Below are 20,082 nucleotides of genomic sequence, written 5' to 3' on the forward strand. Positions count from 1 at the left end.
ATTTCGGTCCTTTAGACCATAAAAGATACATAGCATAGTACATTTTAAACATCCATGTTAAAAAAAACACATTACAATTATAAAAACACAATACCTAAAAATAGTTTCCGTATTATTCCAGAGGTAAATGAGGATTGGAAAAAACAATTCATAACTAGGAGGGACAATTCATAATTAGAGAGATAATTATAGTTTGAAAAGACAATTCATGTTTTCGGCATTTGTGCTTTTAATGATTTTTTCCTTATCTGTCACATAGCCATAATGAATTTAGCCACTGCAAAAACTATATGGGGCAAAGTACTGGTTTTTAATATTCTATATGCAAACAGATGACTCCTAAATCCCAGGTTCCTGCATAAGGGCACCAACCAGTGTTTCCTTGGTCTATTATATGCAGGGCAAAAGAAGAAAAGATGAATTTCCTCCTCATCATGAGTGTTGCAGCCTGGACAAGTTTTATCGTCCCCCTTAGGCCATTTACAAGTGAAGGTTTTAATGGGCAGAGTGCCTAGCCTCCACTGTATAAACAATTTTCTTGCTAAGATGGAGAAAATAATATCCATAAAACCTTCGAATTCATATGAATTCTTGGATTCCAGAAAACGGTCAGTCAGGGTGCCGTTGTTAGGTGCGGACAGGAGAAGAGCTAAACCTTTCTCCTTATAAATTTGGACCAGTCTTTTACGGGAAATCCTTAGACAGCCTTGTTCGGGATCCTCCCATAGCTCAGGCAATTTCATACGATACAATTCTTTCTTGACAAAAGCCAACCATGGAATTCTATTGCGCTGGTTCAGGTCCATTACATGGGTGAGATCACACCTATAGTGTGCGAGCTCGCTGGTGGACCAGAGCCTATGCCAGAATCTTATTGGCTTTGACTCCAGTTCTACAGCGATGGAGGGTAAACCCACGTCTAATCTTAAGGGGAGCAGAGGTGTACCACGAGGGAGGGCCAGAAGGCGTCTGAGGAAATTATTTTCCACTCTGGCAAGATCAGGCCCTGCTTTGTGCCCCCATAGCTCGCTGCCATAAGATGCATTTAGCTTGAGTTTTGTACAATTCTAGTGCCGGGCTTATGGGTTTAAAGGTTGAGGTGTTCACAACCTTCAAAATTGCACCTGAGAGTTGGCACAGCCGGGATCTTACTATTTGGGGGTCCCAGGATAGGTTCTCATGTAATGTAACCCCCAAGTATTGGAAGGTTGTAACCCTTTCCAGGCTTGCTGCACCCAAAGTGGGGTTAGGTCTAGTCTTTGGGGATGGATTAAAGATCATGAACTTGGTCTTCTCGGTATTGATCTCTAGACCGGGTTGTGTACAGAAAAGACCAAATCCATCTAAAATCCTTTGTATCCCCATCGGGGATTTGGAAAGCAGCAGGGTGTCATCAGCAAACAGGATAGCTGGCACCCTCCTGCCTGCCAAAAGGGGGGCATCATGGTCTCTAACATTGTTAACAGTGTCATATCCCATCTGGGCAAAGCAGGGTTGGCGCCAAGACACAACCCTGCCTCACCCCTCTGAGAACAGGAAACCTAGATGACAGCACTCCACACCTAACCTGCGCGTAATTGCTATCGTGAAGCCTAATTATGGCATGCAATATTTGGGTTGGAACACCCAGCTTCTTTAGAACCTCCCATAGTTTGTTGCGTGGGACCAAGTCAAAGGCTGACCTCAGGTCCACGAACACCCCCCCTCAATCCTCACCGTTTTCCAATACAGGAGGACGAGGCGGAAAATCTGATCCATGGTGGACGTGTTTTTCCTGAAGCCAGCCTGGAGGGGACTCAAAATTTCGTTGGCCTCCATCCAATCCAGAAGATGGTCCAGGAGAAGACGGGAGAAGAGTTTTTGGGGACATCTATGAGGCTGATCGGCCTGTAGTTGGCTGGGAGAAGGGGAGAACCCTTTTTGAAGATGGGCACTGTCTCCGCCCCCACCAAGTACAGGGGGATCTCCATGCCTCCCCAGATGGCATTAAAAAGAATAAGGAGGTACGGGCCCCAGATCTCAGGATGTTGTCTGAAAAGGTCACCGGGCAATCTATCCAATCCAATGGCCAATGGCCTTCCCCATTGTTAGTCTCTCCACTGCACTGACCACCTCACGGAGGGTAAATTCCAGACCAGCTGCAGGAATGGGTATATCATCTGGGGCGATTTCATCATTGGCAAACTGTTTGGTGTCTTGATACAATTTGCCAAAGTGATCTTCCCAAACAGAAGATGCAATGTTGGGCTCCACTGCAGCTTTAGCTTCTCCTGTGCCAAAATTTACCAGGGACCAACATTTTTTATAATCCCTAACTTCCAGTGCTAAGGAGAGCTCCTGCCACCGGTTCCAGTCCCACTCCGACCTTGCAAATGCCAAGGCTGCCTTGTACTCCCGCCTAAGTTTAGCGACCTTCCCCCAGTCTGCGCCTGCTTTAATTGAAGCAATTAACTCTATCTTGACCTTTTTGCAGGAAGAATTGTACCAGGTTGAGATCGGGTCTTTTTACGTCTCGGAGCTGCCACTGGGTAAAAAACCTCACCTAGTGCTCCCACAAGGTTAGCATGGATTTGACCTAGTTTCTCATTAAAATCCGGAAGTCTGGGCTGATTAATTAAATCATCCATTTCTGTGAGCTTAGGGAGTGCTACTTCATAGATTTTACTTATATTTTTTCTGCACTAATTATTTTCCCCCATTTTACCCTTCGTCTGTTGGAGCTAAGAACCAGATTCCCTGGATCATCGCTAGGGTTGGTGGATAGTAACTCACCAACAGGAGCAGGGTGTTTCATTTCTAGTAAAAGTGCATTATGGTCGCTATCTGTTCTGACAACTACCCTAAAGTCCTGGACCTTGGACCACAGGCTAATGTCAACAAAAATGTAATCCAGCCTCCATTCATGGTCCTTCCTATTGAAGGTACACAATGAAGGGCTGTCGGAAGGAGTACGACCATTAATATTAATAATAATAGGGAAGCTTGTAGAGCGCCTGGTTACGCTAAAAGCGTGTCCCCGCGCTAAGACTGAGAAGAAACCTCCAAGCAGAAGAAAAAGAGGGCTCTGTTATCTTGCAAACAGGTAAGTCTTTAGGTTCTTCCGGAAGCTAGATTCAGATGGGTCTAGGCAGAGATAGGTAGGCAGGGCGTTCCAACTCTTCGCAATCAGATGTCGAAACGAGCGCCCTCCCATGCGGGCCCTTTTTACCCTAGGTACCTCAAGTAGGCCTCTGTTTGAGGAGCGCAGAGTTCGAGATGGTACATACTTGGTAACTAGGTTCTGTAAAGGTTTTGGCGCTTTGTTAGCAAGAATGCGGTGACAGGTACAGAGGGCTTTACAGGCCCTTATCGCATAGTTTAAGGTAAGGGACATGATTTGCACTGCAAGTGGGGACCAGGATTTAGGGTGGGGGGATAGACATGGTGGGACACCCCAGAAATCATCTTCAGTAGTAAGGGCACCCTCCTTTAGGCCTTTCAGAGGTTCAAAATGGCAATTGAAATCACCGTCCATCACTATTTTACAATCACTTGGCAGTTGGCCCAGAAAAGACGAAAGGTCTTCAAGAGTGGACAATTCCATGGCCACACTGACTGGGCGGGAGTATACATTGATAATTGCCAAATTTGCAGCATTGGGCCACTTGAGAAGTACACACTGGATGTCATGGGAGAACGTAGGTACGCTTTCCGCGTTACACCCAATATGACAAGCTACCCAAACCGCCAGACCCCCCGAAGGCCTCCCCCTACCACTCCACCTAGCCTGAATTTCAAAGACTGCATAGCCCGTTCTACTCAGTGGTTCCCTCGCCCACGTCTCCTGGAAAAGACAGATATCACTGCTACCCACTAGGAGATCCCAATCCACTGTGTGTATTTTGTTTACAATACCCGCCACATTCCAGGAGAGGACCTTCAGAATTTCGATAGAAGTTTTTAGTGCCGGCCCGCCGTTTTTTCCACTGTGGTTTCCAGTACAGCGTCCGTAGATGGAAATGCAGGGCGCGGTGCTGGAATTTCCAGGATGGGCTGAGCAGTAGATGTACTGTTAGGGGCACACAGGGCTGAAGATGTTAGAATACTGCCGGTTTGGCTCTGGGGTAAAGTAACTACATAACTACATGACCCCTAAAACTGGAAGAATTTAGGGTACTCCATTGGCGAGGATCCAAATCTCTAGTGGGGATCTCGATCTCACTATTTCCCGTCCCCTTTCCTACAGATTCACTTTCGATGTTTTCGTTAGATTGTAAGGAAACACCCCTTTGAAGTCAATCCACTTCATCAAGGCAAGTGAATCTGTTGGGATGTGCATAATTGACTTGGGCAGGGAAAATGTTGTGTCTGGGCCTGTATCTTGACCCATCCACAGCGAAACCCACCCGGGTCCAGCCGTCGTCCTTCCTCATGGTTTGATTTCGGACATTAGGATAGAAATATGAGAGAGAGACCAACTCGATGGAATTGTGTTACCTGTATTGCCAAGCCAGTTACAGATATAAGTGACAACCTGGGGGCTCCTAAAACTGACAATTATACAGTCCCCCACACTTTTCTTAGCAGTATACCCAACCCATGGGACCCTTCTAACCATAAGGACCTCTCCTTTTAGGTTCGGTGGTAAAGGCCTTTGGATGTTTAACCAGCTAATCACCTTGTTGCGTAAAGAATCATAAGACTCCGTTACGCCGCTTGCAAGCTCTGGTACCCCCATCAAAATCACAGTGTAGCCTACCGCCTCAGCGGGCAAATTAACTGCCTTACGCCTGGTTTTGGGGCTATCCAGCCGGTTAGAGCCATTAACCATCTCGTTAGGTGGTCTCTTCTGACTAGGTAGGCTGGCCGGAGCGGGTTGCTTCGACCTCCTGGGAATTGGTATCGGGGGCACTGACCTGGGAGGTGGTACAGGTGCAGTTTGAAGCACAGGTACTGCACTGATGTTATATTTTCCCCAGGAAGAACTATAGGTATAGTTGGAGCCATATCCATGGTGATTGGAGGAGAGTGGGATGCTCATGCACTAAGCCCCTGTGCTCTGTGTGTGCTATCTCCCATCCCTGACTGAACGCCATTACCAGCTCTTAATCTTTCTAGAGCTATCAGTCTCGATTCTATTGAGTCCAATTTAAGGGAAAGAGTATTCAAAAGGCTTTTGAAGATATCAGTAAGCGAGGTGATAAGAAATTCTGTAGTTTTGGGGGTAACCCCGCAGAAGATAAATGGCTCAGTGAGTACGGGTATAGAGGGGATAGATGGAGTACTCAACATTTCCCTATCGTTACCCGTAGCTGGTGTCTCAGAAACGCCCACGTTGTCTTCCCGTGTGGGCATTATGGGATCAGTTTTGTCTCTTTTAGCACTTTTGGGCTTTCTAGATCTTTTCCTTTTCAATTTCAATACAGGATCCTCTCTACACCCCGTATGCTCTAGTGAATTGAGACCCTCTCCCTGAGCCCCGGACTGTACCAACTCTACGACAGGGGCGAGCTCCACATCACTGATGATACGTGATGTGTCCCTTTCCCTTAGCGAGGTTGATGGTGTCCTAAGCTGTTGTAAAACTGACTCTATGGTGTGGTCAATCCTATCCATTAGAGACAGATGGGTAGCATCAAGCAATAGCGGTGTGCTGGTATTAGTTGATAAACCTGGAGAAGAAAAACCAGTATTCTCTACACCCTCTTCTGTTAGTTTTTCAAGCACCAGAGGACCAATGTTAGCCGCAGAGTTTGCTTTAAGGAGAAGTTCGTCCAAAGTACCTGAGACCAAGGAAGCAGTCTTGCTTCTTGATTCCCTACTGGCCATTATGTAGCGTCCAACTTAAAGGCAACCAACTAGTCAGTAAATGGGAACGGGGAGACGGAGCGTTAAGGGGGGTGGCCCGGTCCGGTCTCTTCCGTTCTCTAACGGCCTCAAAAGGCCCGCCCTTTGCCTGGGCTTAGCCCGCGATGCGCGTAGCGAGGCGTCGTCTTATAGCTAGTGGGCAGGCCTGAAGCTCAGGATGAAGACGGGTCTCAGGGGAAGAGTCTCCAGGTGCGGCACGAACACACGCCGCCAGGAATCCTGGGACTCGCAGTCCCACTGTGAGTACCTCCGCCCGCGCTGATGGTCAGTCTGCTTCCCGGGTCCTTGCTGGGGAAAGGCACTCCTAAAAGGTCTCCACGCACCAAAGTCTGTCCCTCGCGTCTACGAGCGGCACCAGCATTCCCACTTGCTATGTCTACCGATAGCCATGGAAATGCATGATGGCGAATACCTCCTTTGATAGCACCCCTGTGCCATTCAGGTGCCTCACATGGAATGACAATGGGTCACTTAAAGTTAGAATAAAAAGGAAGCAACTCTAAAGGCTGTCAAGCAATAAGGGACCGATGTGCTCATGTTACAGAAGACACACTTGCTCAGCTTTAGAACAGTTTACCAAATGGGGTACAACAGGGGGCTGAAGATTTAGGGGTTTTGTTAGATTTTAATTCCCACTTAAGGAGGCCCACGCATGGCTAGAGCAGGTAGGCCAAAATGCTATGGAGGGGCTTCCGGGACTTACAATTTCCCTATCACTACTTTGTCCCAATAGCTGATTACTAGTGCTACTGTGGCTTATCGGGCAATGCCTCCCACAAGATGCAGATTCAAGAAGCACCTGTCTTTGAGACTAAGCTCATCGTAGATCACCTAAGCAAAAAACAGGAAGTAGCTGCAAGAAGAAACAATGCAATAGTTTCAAACTATCACCGAGTAAGTAGATTCCCTTATTACCCACTGGAAGGCATTCAGGGCTATAAAGAGGAGCTATGAGTACTGTGTACCATTCAGAGTCTGGTGGCATAGTGGACTAGTAAGTCCACTGTAGGGGCCTGTGTTCGACCTCAGTCACAGGTTCAAATCCGGGAAGGCTTTCATCCTTCTGAGGTCAATAATAGGAGGACCTCAGAAGGCTTTCATCCTTCTGAGGTCAATAATAGGAGTACCATTGTGTTAGGTAACAATAAACATCTGTTATTCAGCACCAAGATACACTTCTGGGTGAACCTGGGCTTTACAAATACACGTTATATTATGTTATTGTCATCACATTCCTTTTCTTTCACGACCAAACTGAGTTGGGAAAGACAATTTGCAAGCTTATTGCGAGAACCAGATACAAGACAATATTCTTGTAATCCAACAATCCACCTGCTAATGCACATGGAGATAACATCAAGACCTTTGTTTACTAAACACTTCTACTAAGTATTTGTGATCTATCAGAATAGTTAACATTTTCCCCATACAAAGTTTCTCAATTTCCTCATCGACCAATTAAAACTTAATGCCTCTCTTTCAATCGTGGAATAATTCGCTTCTGCTGCATGCAAAGACCTGGAAATGTGAGTGATAGCCTTAAACTCTCCATCATCATTCTACTTCAGTAGCAATACAGCCCCCTGATCCCACTCATTGCACTGGCATCAGTCATTGATGCTTGGATGGATCAAAACACTGCCAAATTATTCTCACACTCCAGGCTTTTCTTGATCTCAACAAATTCCTTCTCACATTCTTCCCGCCACAGACATTCTTGTCTCTTCTTTAGCAACCATCTCATGTTAATCATTTAAGAAGCTAATCTGAGAACGAACTTGGCAAGAAACTCCACCATTCCGAGGAAATACATCCACTCTTCCTATTTCGATGGACTGTGCACAAAATTAACTTTTTGGGAGAGATTCCATAAAATTTGATACAGTGAACCCAAATACTAATGTTTTTCTCTTCTGAACTTGTACTTACGGAGTTTGAGAATTAAGCCATTTATTCTAAGCACCTCCAGTATCCGCCTCACCCTAAAATCAAGTATTTGCAAGGTTTCAGGAAAGATCGATATGTCATCCTGGAAGCATGTTACTCCTCCCATGCCCCTGAACAACTTGTACATCATCGTTTGGAATCACCAAACCAAACGGCATACACACGAAGCAGTATTTACTGAACAAAGTATTTAAGGTGGTATGGTCTTTAGAATCAGGATGCAACCTTATCTGGTGGTATGCTGCTGTTAAATCTAGGTTGAGAAAAAACTTTTCCTATGCAACATGGACACCACCTCAGTAATATTTGACAAGGAAACTGATCGATCACTACACACTTTTGGACAGCTCTCAAGTCTACACACAATCTTATGCCGCCCAATTATTTTTCAAAAGACAACAATGGGAGCAACTGGCTCTGAGCTCAATGATTCCTTTGTCACACATTCTTTTTAACTTCGAACAGATTTACCCTTAGAAATGGCTATGGGTGAACTCTGTGCGCTACAGGCGTGGAACCCTACCTCTGTCGAATTTGATGAACCATTCCATTCAAACTTTTTTTTTTATGTAAAGGTATATGCCCAGGCAGACTTACAACACAAGAAACTGGCTATTAAGAAAACATATTATATAAACATCAATCAAGAAATTAGTGTGTACATACACAGCCCAATTCTTCATAATCAGAGATAATGTTTTATCGTTAATTGTTATGATTTCTTATGATGTGTTAAAGAAAGGTCACACTAAGAATCAATAGCTTTTATTGTGTATATCTTGTATACAGATCTATATGTATTTATTCATTTTTTTAAATATCGGAATTAAAAATTATTTTTGATATCACTACAGTCCATTGCACTAATTTCTTGATTGATGATTATATAATATGTTTTCTTAATAGCCAGTTTCTTGTGTTGTAAGTCTGCCTGGGCATATACCTTTACATAAAAATTGTTTTCCCTGACCCAGGAGAAATATCCTAACCAGGGGGTCCTTGATACCTACACAGAGCCATTCCATTCAAACATATCTTGTCATTAACTTCTAAAAATGTATCAATACATTTGGCACAGTGATCCATCTTTGCAATTTCTAAACTTTTAACACTAGTCATGTGTATCTCTCAGATATAAATCTGCAGTTTTACTGTGGAAGAGGCATTAAGATACAATAAAATTGCAAGATCACGTTGATATGGCCATCTCAAAAAGCTATCCCCTTTAACAAGAACACACAATTTCACAAAGATTTTGTTGGTTTTGTTGGTTTTAAATCCAATTTCAGCATCAAAGTTCCCCCTTAATTATGTAGTTTGTCCCCCATATCCATCTGGAATCACATGAGGATCTTTCAATTTTATTTTATCACAAAATTCCTTATGAAATGCCTCAATGGACATCATAGTGAAAAAAGACCCAGAATCAAAAAGAGCTTCCTCGCACAACCCATCAATGGAAATTAGATCTTTGAATGGTTTGTCTTTCCATTAGTGGAGCCCATCAAAATACTATCTTCTACAACCTTGCCTGATTAAGAAGATACCCAAGTCCCCTCTCTTGTTCTTAGGTAAACAACATCAATTAGCAAAATGTCACTTTTTGTTGCAGAGCTTACACATTGCATTCAACGCAGGACATTTCTTTAAAGAAGCCACATGGCCTGTATTTCCACACTTATAATATGCACCCTTAAACTTAGATTTCCAGGCTTGGGCTACTTTGCCTTTACCATCATCCTCCTTTAATTCCACTTTGATAATAACAGCTTTCTTGTTTTTGTCTAACTCCTCTACACAAGTTAAGAAATTATCAACCTGTTAAGCAATGGGAATGCCTTCATTAAGCGTGGGATCATCCTTCAACCAGAGTTCTTGCCTCACATTATAAGAGTGACACCGGGCATAAACTGATTTTTCATACGCTCCTCCAAAATGGCCCTACATTTGCAAGAAGCAGCCTATTTCCTAAGGGTAGTTATATACTCCTCCACACTTTCTCCAAATCTCTATTCCTAACAAAGTACAGATTTTTTTTTTTACAACAAATTTTATTGAGTTTTTCCATCCAATGGGGTGTGCCCCCAACAAGCAATATTCAAACATAGCAATGATCCTAGGTATACAAGTCGCTGCCGAGGGTATCCTTCGAGGATCTATAAAACATCCAAACCAACAACCCCCGCCTCCTGCCATCCCCAACCACTGCACCGCCCTATCCGCTTGAAATACTAAACAGGCATATATACATATGATCGCATCTCCACGCCGGCTAATCCGCAAGTTAAAGCGGAAAGTTATGTAATGGTGAGTCTGTCTATGAGATCTTGATTCGTGGACGTGGAAAAGATAGAAAGATACAACGCCCCGGTACTTGGCCCATGCAGTCCAGATTTTTGCGTGCTTCTGCGGGCAACCCCTGGCCTGAAACACCGTCACTTCGGCAGACATACATTTATCTAATGCGGATTTTCAGGCCGCCTCCCCGGGGGGGAGAAGAAGACTTTCATTGTTGGGCTATGTCGCGCTTGGCCAGTGGGAGCCTCAGAAAAAGTAGGTGTCTTTTATATATGTTCCCCCCTATGTCATCAGTACTGTGGAGGAGGGTCAGGCGTGGATCAGCTGGGAGGTCCCACCCAAGTACCCGCCCCAGGCAGGACAGTACTCCCGACCAAAAATGACCTAACGCAGTGCAGCCCCAGACAGTGTGTAAAAAGGATTCGTCTTCCGACTGTCATCTGAGGCATGTGGGGGATGCAATAGCCCCCATCTTCTAGAGACGGAGGCAGGTATAGTACACCCGATGCAGGTATTTAAACTGTATCAGTCTATATCTAGATGACACTGCTGAACCCCTAGGTCTGGCAAGAGCCTCTGTCCATCAGAAAGGGTCGGTACATCCGCCTCCCATGCTGCCCGCGTCCGGTGCAGGTTAGTCTTAGTATGTTTGGTCAATGTCTGATAGGTGATCTGGGGGAACACAAAATCCGTCAGCTCTATCATCAGTCTACCCTCCAGGGGATGGAATTCTGGCAGCGTCGTAAGGTTTTTAATCCGGGGAGACAGAGCGTGACTCAGCTGGAGATATTTATGGAATTGGGATTTGTGTAGGTCAAACTCCTCCTGCAGCCTTTGAAAGGATTTAAGTGTGGGACCGCGCATCACATCACCCAGTGTCGAGAGCCCTATTGTATCCCACCAACGGAACCCAGGCGAAGCGGCGACCGATCAGAGGCATGTGCCCCGCCAGAGAGGCGTCTCGCACGTCAGCATACCCCACCAACCCATGGACTTCGAAACATTTCTCCATATCTGGATCACCGTGCGACAGGACGGGGGGAGAGCTTCCAGAGTGGAGTTACTATACAAGAGATCCAGCAGTGGATAGACCTCCAGGAAGAGCCGCTCCACCACCTAAGCCGGATCGCCCTGCGGATTATACCACCATTCATTGATAACCAGCAGTTGGGACGCCCAGTAATGAACAAGTTACTTACCTTCGGTAACGATATATCTGTAAGAAACATTAGTTAGTGTTAGATTCCTTACCTTAGAATATCCCCAGGCGTCAGTCTGGATCCGGAAACTTTTGCGTAGCAGTACCCCTGCGCGTCAGTAGGCGTCGTCTGCAGGCGTCCCCTGCGGCTCCGCGTCCGTCGTCGGCGTCGTGCGCCGTGATGACGTCGCTGGAGTATATAGACGCCGCCTCCGCGCGCTGACGTCAGTTCTTTGTACACAGCTTTTCCGCGCCAGGAGACGCAGAGCCATGAGAGAACCAACACTGGTGCCATGTAAAACTAGGGCCCTGAAAGGGATGTCCTTAACCCTAGGTATCAGTTCGCAGAACGGGGAGGATGGGTGGGTTCGGTAAGGAATCTAACACTAACTAATGTTTCTTACAGATATATCGTTACCGAAGGTAAGTAACTTGTTCATCTGAAAGAAACACGTTAGTGTTAGATTCCTTACCTTAGAATAGATACCCCAGCAATACCAACCCCGGTGGTGGGTCTGCGAACCAATACATTCCTACACCAGAAAGTCCTGGAGGACAGAACGGCCAAAGAAGCCATCCCTCCGGACTTGACTGTCCAGGCAGTAGTGCCTCGCGAAAGTGTGCAGCGAGGCCCACGTAGCCGCCTGGCAAATGTCCTGCAAAGGGACTCCCCGGCCCAAGGCAGTAGTAGCCGCCGTGGCCCGAGTGGAATGGGCCCTCAGCCCAACAGGAGGCTCCTTCCGAGCCAAAGAGTAGCACGCTTTGATGCAGAGAACGACCCATCGAGAGATGGTCCGTTTATGGACCGCCCGTCCCTTCTTCGCACCCACGTAGCCAACAAACAGTTGGTCATCCACCCGGAACTGGCGTGTGCGATCCATATAAAATGAAAGCGCACGTTTTGGGTCCAGACGATGGAGCCGCTCTTCATCCTTTGAAGGATGCGGAGGCGGGAAGAAGGAAGGGAGGGTGATGGACTGCCCGATGTGAAAGGCCGAAACAACCTTGGGCAGGAAAGAAGGTCTAGTCCTCAGAACCACCTTGTCAGGATGAATGGACAAGAAAGGAGGTTTGACAGAAAGAGCCTGGAGCTCACTCACCCTCCTGGCAGAGGTGATGGCAACCAGGAAAGCCGTCTTTAAAGTCAGGAGACGGAGAGGGCAAGAATGAAGGGGCTCAAAGGGAGCACACATCAGAAAGGTCAGAACCAGGTTCAAATCCCACTGAGGCATCACAAACGGAACAGGTGGAAACATGTGAGTGATGCCCTTCAAGAATCGAGTTACAATCGGGGATTTGAACAAAGAAGGCTGATCAGGAAGCCTTAAAAAGGCTGAAAGGGCAGAAAGGTAGCCCTTGATAGTGCCCAGAGCAGAGCCCTGCTGGGCAAGAGAGAGAAGAAACAGAAGAACCTCGGAAAGAGGGGCAGAGAGTGGATCCACAGCCTTTGCTGTGCACCATGCCACAAATCTGTTCCACCGACAGGCGTATACCGACTTAGTGGAGGGAAGCCTGGCTGCCAGAATTACATCACAGACTTCAGGAGGCAAGTCAAATGGCCTCAACTGCCGCCGCTCAATCTCCAAGCATGGAGGTGGAGACTGGACAGGTTCGGGTGGAGGACCGTCCCCTGCTGCTGCGACAGAAGGTCCTCCTGAAGAGGCAGGCGGATCGGGGGACCGACTGACATGCTGAGTAGCTCGGGATACCAGTACCTTCGAGCCCAGTCCGGAGCCACAAGGAGAACTTGGGCCCGGTCGCGCCTGATCTTCTTCAGCACTCTGGGCAGAAGTGGTATAGGCGGAAAGGCGTATAACAGACCGCAACTCCACTCGCGCCGAAAGGCGTCGCCGTGCGAGTGCCGTCTTGGAAACTCCAACGCGCAGAACTGATGACATTGCGCGTTCTCTTCTGTGGCGAATAGATCTAACCAAGGCTCTCCCCATTGCAGAAAGATGCCTCGCGCCACGTCCGAGTTCAGACGCCATTCGTGATCCATCGAGCACCGACGGCTGAGTTCGTCCGCCCTGGCGTTCAGGGAACCTGCCAGGTGTTGAACCGTCAGAGTCACGCCCTGACGTTCCAGCCATTGCCAGAGGCGCAGAGCCTCCTGGCAAAGGGTCCACGACCCCACTCCGCCCTGTTTGTTGCAGTACTACATGGCGGTGGTGTTGTCGGTGAACACCTGCACTACACTCCCGTTGACAAAGGGGAGGAATGCCTTCAGTGCCAGACGAAGCGCCCGCAGCTCCAACAGGTTGATATGGAGCCGGGACTCCGCCGGAGACCAGATGCCTCTGATCTCTGCCTCTCCCAAGTGGCCACCCCAGCCCTGGAGGGACGCGTCCGTCACGACAACGTGCTCCGGTTGGGGAAGGGAGAGGGATCTGCCTCTGACCCAATCGCGGTCCGTAAGCCACCACTGCAGTTGTCTCGCAGTGCCCTCCGAGATCAAGACGTGGTCGGACAAGTTGCCCTGATGCTGGGCCCACTGAAACTTCAGGTCCCACTGCAGAGCCCGCATCCGCCACCGGGTGTGATGCACCAGAAGGATGCAGGAAGCCATCAGTCCCAGCAGCCGCAGCGTCAACCTGACCGAAACCCGGGATAGCGGCTGAAAGATGGGGTTCAAAGCCTGAATATCCCGGACCCGCCGTTCCGGAGGATAAACCCGAAACTGCGCCGAGTCCAGAACCGCTCCGATGAAAAGGAGCTTTTGAGAGGGACACAGGTGTGATTTCGGCACATTGATGGAGAACCCCAGGTCGTGCAAGAGGTCTGCCGTCATCTGAAGGTGGTGGACGACTGTTTGGGGCGAGCCCGCCTTCAACAACCAGTCGTCTAGGTAGGGGAAGACTGAAACCCCCAACCTGCGCAGATGGGCTGCGACCACCGCCATCACCTTTGTGAACACCCGTGGGGCGCTGGTAAGGCCGAAGGGAAGCACGATAAACTGAAAGTGCTCCTGGCCTACTGTGAACCGCAGGTAACGCCGGTGGGCCGGCAGGACGGGGATGTGAAAATAGGCATCCTGCAAGTCCAACGCTACCATCCAGTCTTGTGGGTCTAGAGCAGCCAAGACCCGAGCTAACGTCAACATCTTGAACTTCTCCTTCCGGAGGAAGCCGTTGACGTTCCTTAGATCCAAGATAGGACGTAGGCCCCCCTTGTCCTTCTTGGGTACCAGAAAGTAGTGGGAATAACAACCACGCCCTACTTCTGGCCCAGGAACGCGCTCGATGGCCCCCTTGGCCAAGAGGGCCGTAACTTCCTCCTGCAGAAGTGTCAAGTGGTCCTCCGACACACGGTGGTTCTGCGGTGGCATGGCTGGAGGAGTGGTCTCGAAGGGGAGGGAGTAGCCCCTTCGGACGATTTGCAGCACCCACCTGTCCGAAGTGATCGCGCGCCAGTGAGCGTGGTGATGGCGAACCCTGCCACCCACTGGCGTCACATGGGGCCGAAAGCACGGACTAGGAGGATTTTGAGGCAGATGCTGCGGGGGGAGGTGTGGTCTGACCCCGCCGTTGTCCCCGACCGCCGCCACGGCGGTTTCCACGGCCGCCACCGCGTTGAAAGGATTGTTGCGGCGCGTGGCTGGCAGCACGTGTGGGGGCGCCCCTTCCTTGGCCACGAAAGGGACGAAACGAACCCGTTTGCTGATGCTGGGTCGAGAGACCCAAGGACTTGGCCGTGACCCTGGAGTCCTTGAAGCGTTCCAGCGCGCGGTCCGCCTTGTCACCGAACAGGTGACAGCCATCGAACGGCATGTCCATCAACGTATTCTGGACATCAGCCGAAAAGTTGGCGGATCTCAGCCAGGCGTGGCGACGAATCGCCACCGTCGTTGACATAGCCCTGCCCAGCGAGTCGGTCGTATCAAGACCACACCGTATCGAATATTTCGCTGCATCTCGGCCCTCAGCCACAGCCTGACCGAGTTTTGCCCGCACCTCCATGGGGCATTCTGGCAGCAGTTCCGCGACCGTGTCCCACACAGAGTGGGTGTAGCGGCCCAAGAGGCAAGCGGTGTTGCAAGACCGCAGGCCCAAACTAATGGACGAGAAGACCTTCTTGCCAAACTGGTCATACCTCTTGGATTCCCGGTCGGGCGGGGCCGACGGGAATGCGGACTGGGAGGTCGAGGCCTGGATCACCAGACTCTCAGGAGTGGGGTGGGTAGACAGGAACTTGGGGTCGTCCGGACAAGGACGGTGGCGCCTGGCCACGTTCCGATCAACAGGCGCACCTGAAGCGGGCCTGGACCACGTGCCCAACAGAACGTCTGACAAGGCTTCATTAAACGGCAGCAGTGGCTCCTGTGGGCATGACTGCGGTTTGAAGACCTCAGTGAGGCTGTTAGGCCTCACGGCCGCGACGGGGAGCTCAAGGTGTAAGGCCTTGGCAGCCCTCATCAGCACCACTGAATATGCAGCTCCCTCCACCGATGCCACGGTTGGAGGAGAGATCAAACCAGGGTTAGGAGAGTCGTCCAGACCACTGGCATCCCCCAAGTCACCTGTCCAGTCCGGGTCATACTGGCACTCGCGTGACAGAGGGTCCTCAGACCCCTCCCAACCTTCACCGAACTCTTCATCCTCTCCGTATTCGGAGTCAACGATGTAGACCGGCTCCTCGGGGTTCATGGGCCCCACCGGCGCCGAGCCCGGCGTCGAGCGACGCCGGTCCGGCTCCGCGTCCGGGAAGGTAGGGGAACGGCGCCGCCCGGAGCCGGCGTCGGAGCCCCGCTGCCGGCCGGAGCCGGCACCGGAGAACCGGTGCCGCGCGGGGACGGCGTCGGGGGTAACTCCGATGGTAACGGCGCCGGAGAGGCCGGAAGACCAGCCGGCGCCGATCCCGAAGGCCCTTGCGGCGCCGGGGTCGGAGCCGTCGGCGGCGCCGGGGCCGGAGCACCCGACGGCGCCGAGGCAGGGACACCCGAACCGCCAGGGCCCCCAGACGGTAGCACTGGGCCCGAAGGCGCCGTAGGCCCCGTCGGAGAAGCGAGCGCCCTCATGGCCATGAGGAACGCCTCGATCTCCTCAGGCGTCGCGCCGTGCCCAGGGACCGGAGGGTATGAGGCAGGCCGCGCCGGCGACTCTCGCGGAGCCGCGGGGTTGGGGTCACCCGAGCCCCCGGCCGCATTGCGCGAGCGTCGGGGGGAGTCGGGGGTACGATGACGACGCCCCGACTTCTTGTGCTTCTTACCTGATGAGCCTGACCAGTGGTGTCGACTTCCGGAACGCTCGGCGCGGCTCCGCGACCGCTCCCTCGAACGCTCTCTCAACCTCCGGCCGGACCGGGACCGCTCCCGGTCCCGACGTGGGGCCGACACCCGGAGCTCCAGTAGCTTGCGGGACCGCTCCCGCCTAGCCTTGTTGGTGAGGGCCCGGCAGTCGACGCAGGAGTCCACGTCGTGGTCGGGGCCCAGACACCGGAGACAGAGGCGGTGATGGTCTGTGACCGACATCGTGCGCTCACAGTCATCACAGTGCTTGAACCCAGGCATCCTATCAGGCACAAAGAGAGAAATAACTATTCGAAAAACTTGGTCAAAAGACCGGAGTACTGCTCTTCAGATCTGCGTCCACTGGCGCGGAAAAAAGAAGAACTGACGTCAGCGCGCGGAGGCGGCGTCTATATACTCCAGCGACGTCATCACGGCGCACGACGCCGACGACGGACGCGGAGCCGCAGGGGACGCCTGCAGACGACGCCTACCGACGCGCAGGGGTACTGCTATGCAAAAGTTTCCGGATCCAGACTGACGCCTGGGGATATTCTAAGGTAAGGAATCTAACACTAACGTGTTTCTTTCAGATAAGATCGTATGTCTGCCGCCGCGATAGCCTCACAGTAAGTAGATTGGACACAGGTCGCCAGAGCCACCCGGACCGCCCCGCCATCCAACAGGAAACTGTTCAGGAGAGCATTCACTTGACGGAACCAGGACGGAGGGATGGGATAAGGGTAGTTTTGCAATCTGTATAATAAGCTCGGCAGTGACACAGTTTTAAAAATCGCGGACCTGCCATAGAGAGACAGGGGAAGATGGGACCATACCGTCGTCTCCTCCAGGACCACAGGAAGAAGAGGGGCCATGTTAAGCGACCACGCCTAAGGGGGATCCCTGGTGATATGGACACCGAGGTATTTAAATCTGTGATTTGCTATGTCGAGCTGGGAGGCCAAGTCTGGACACCCCTGCTCCCCCATATCGGAAAAAGTGTAGACTTAGACGGGTTGGCGCGAAGCCCCGTCGTCTAGCCAAATACCTGCAGAATCTCGAGCACCCTTGGTCCGGTAACCCTGGGGTCCGAAAAGAAGACTAGTGCATCGTCCGTGTAGAGTGCAATAATATCTGTGTATTCTGGGGACCAAACCAAGCCCCTATAGACCGCATCCAGGCGCACCCACGCAGCCAATGGCTCGATGGCCAGAGCGAAAAGAAGCGTGGACAGAAGGCATCCCTGCCATGTCCCCCGCCGGATACAAAAGGTGTCCGAGCGATACCCGGCCACCCTCACCGAGGCCGTCAGGTCGGTGTATTGAAGTTTGACGTAAGCTTGAAAGCTTTCGTCAAACCGCCTCCAGTAATTTAAAAAGGTATGTCCAGCTCAGGGAGTCAAAGGCCTTGTCAATATCGGCCAGTAGGACCGCTGCGGGACGTCCCAGGCGGTGGCCCACAGCCACGGCGCAATGCGCGCAACATAGGTTATGCCTGGTGGAGCGGTGCGGCATGAAGCCTGACTGGTCCGGGTGGACAAGATCCAGAATACAAGTGCGGAGGCGATCGGCCAACACCTTCCCCAGCAGCTTTGGCTCAAAGTTCAATAAGGATATGGGGCGATACGAGCCCGGGTCTTCCGGCGGTCAGCCCGGTTTGAGGAAAACAACGATTTCGGCATGCCGACAATCCGGGGGCAAGATTTCCTGCTTGAGCGCCTGTTGTAGTGCTCCGAGAAGGTGGGGAACAACGGTCCCCATGTGAGGACGTAGGAAGTCGCTGGGGAACCCGTTGGGTCCAGGTGCACGGCCCGGATGGATATTGGTGAGGGCGGCCTGCAATTCGTCAAGAGAGATGGGTTTATCAAGGGCGTCCCTCTGCTCATCGGATAAGCGCTTCGGAGGGATATCTACGAGGAAGGCATCTATGAGCGAATCTGTGAGTTCCTCACAGGCACTGTATAGAGTAGCATAGAACTCCGCAAAGACCTACTCCACTGCCTCTGGGGAGGAGCACACTGTGCCGGTAGCGGATCTAAGTATCGGGACCTGTGTCGGGGCGGACCGCGCCTGGCAGAGTCTGTGGAGCATCTTAGTGGATTTGTCACCCCATAGATATATCCGGTATTGTGTCGCCAGCTAAGCTTCTTTGGCATGGTTTGTAAGCAGCTGGCGCAGCTGCTGCCGAGCATGGAGCAAATTGCGGCGAGCACCACTCCCTGAGCCCTCCACCACCGCCTCCTGGAGGTCGCGTTGACGTTCCTCCAACTATAGAATCTGTGCCAGGCGACGTCTTTTTTCCCCTCTACGGTAGCTAATATCTACCCCTCGTATCGTGGGTTTCAAGGCTTCCCAAAGCGATATCTTGGATGTAACCAACCTGACATTCGAGGCAAAGTAATCAACCATAGCACAATGACGTGCCTCTCGGGATCTCGAAGCAACCATGGTGACATTCGCCAGCGATAGGGGGACTGGCTGGTCTGCAGACAGAGTATGAGCTGGGTGGGTGAGTGGTCTGACAAGCCTCGGGGGATGTAGTCTAAACGAGAGAGCGTGTTGTGTACTGAAGACACATACGTGTAGCCAGCTTCGAAGGGGTGGAGGGCCCGCCTTGTGTCCATCCAGCCCAAAGTAAGCGCCAGGATGTTGAGTTAGGATCTAGGAGGGGGAACGGACGGAGGCTGCGCACACCACCATTCCAAAGGGGCCATAACGTCATTCCAATCACCCTCAAGTATTATCAAGCTGCATCAGTCTGTCCACAAACATCTGGCTAAGGGGGGTGGGACGTACATACTACCTATTGTCACCTGTTGACCCGCCAGAGTACCTAAAACGACCGTGAAACGGCCCCGGGGGTCAACGCATTGTCGAGTAACCTGGAAAAGGACCCTGCCATGGACGAGTATGGCCGTGACGTGTGCGCCCCTGGAGAAGCCCGAATGATACACCAAGTGGTAGCCAAATCTGGAAAAGCACTGCCTTATTGCCTAGCCGGTGGGTCTCCTGTAGGAACAGAACATCAGCAGAGTAGCGCTCGGCTTGGGTCAGTGCCGCCCCTCGCTTGACCTTATTCAGCAGGCCCGCACATTCCAGGACACAATATTGAGGTCCCCCATGGGGACGTCCCTAGCTGTGTGTGTCATGGGCCCTAAATGGAGAAAAGCGCGGATGCCTACACAAGCTTATGAGTCGGTGCAGTGCAAACAACATACAACCTAACTTAGAAACAAACTGTTGGATTGATAGAGTACTTTTATGTGGGCTGGGAACATAAGAGCATAGGAGAGGCTCAGGTCGCGCAGTCGCCGCTACGCAGCTACAAAGGACTGTCGCTGCTGCTGGACAATCCGAGTGTAGTCAGGGAAAGCCATGATGGGATGGGACTCAGACCAATTTCTCCTTGTGTGTCCGGGCAAAACGCAGTATGGCATCTCGGTCTGCGTAGTTAAGGAGGCTAGCAATGACCGGACGTGGGCGCTCACCCGGCCGTGGCCTCAAAGCCAGGGCTCGATGTGCTCTCTTGACCATAAAGCAGGATGCAATGTCCTCAGTGGGTAGCAGTG

The 20,082-nt window shown here is 51.0% G+C and overlaps 1 protein-coding gene across 1 annotated transcript in view; it reads right to left on the minus strand.

The window, feature by feature from the left end:
- The window catches only part of MPHOSPH10 (M-phase phosphoprotein 10), a 176,020-nt gene that overhangs the window by 98,087 nt on the left and 57,851 nt on the right, over positions 1-20,082 (minus strand). The window lies entirely within an intron of this gene.

This window comes from Lissotriton vulgaris, chromosome 2_1 (assembly GCF_964263255.1).
Source record: "Lissotriton vulgaris chromosome 2_1, aLisVul1.2, whole genome shotgun sequence".
NCBI classification, from domain to species: Eukaryota; Metazoa; Chordata; class Amphibia; order Caudata; family Salamandridae; genus Lissotriton; species Lissotriton vulgaris.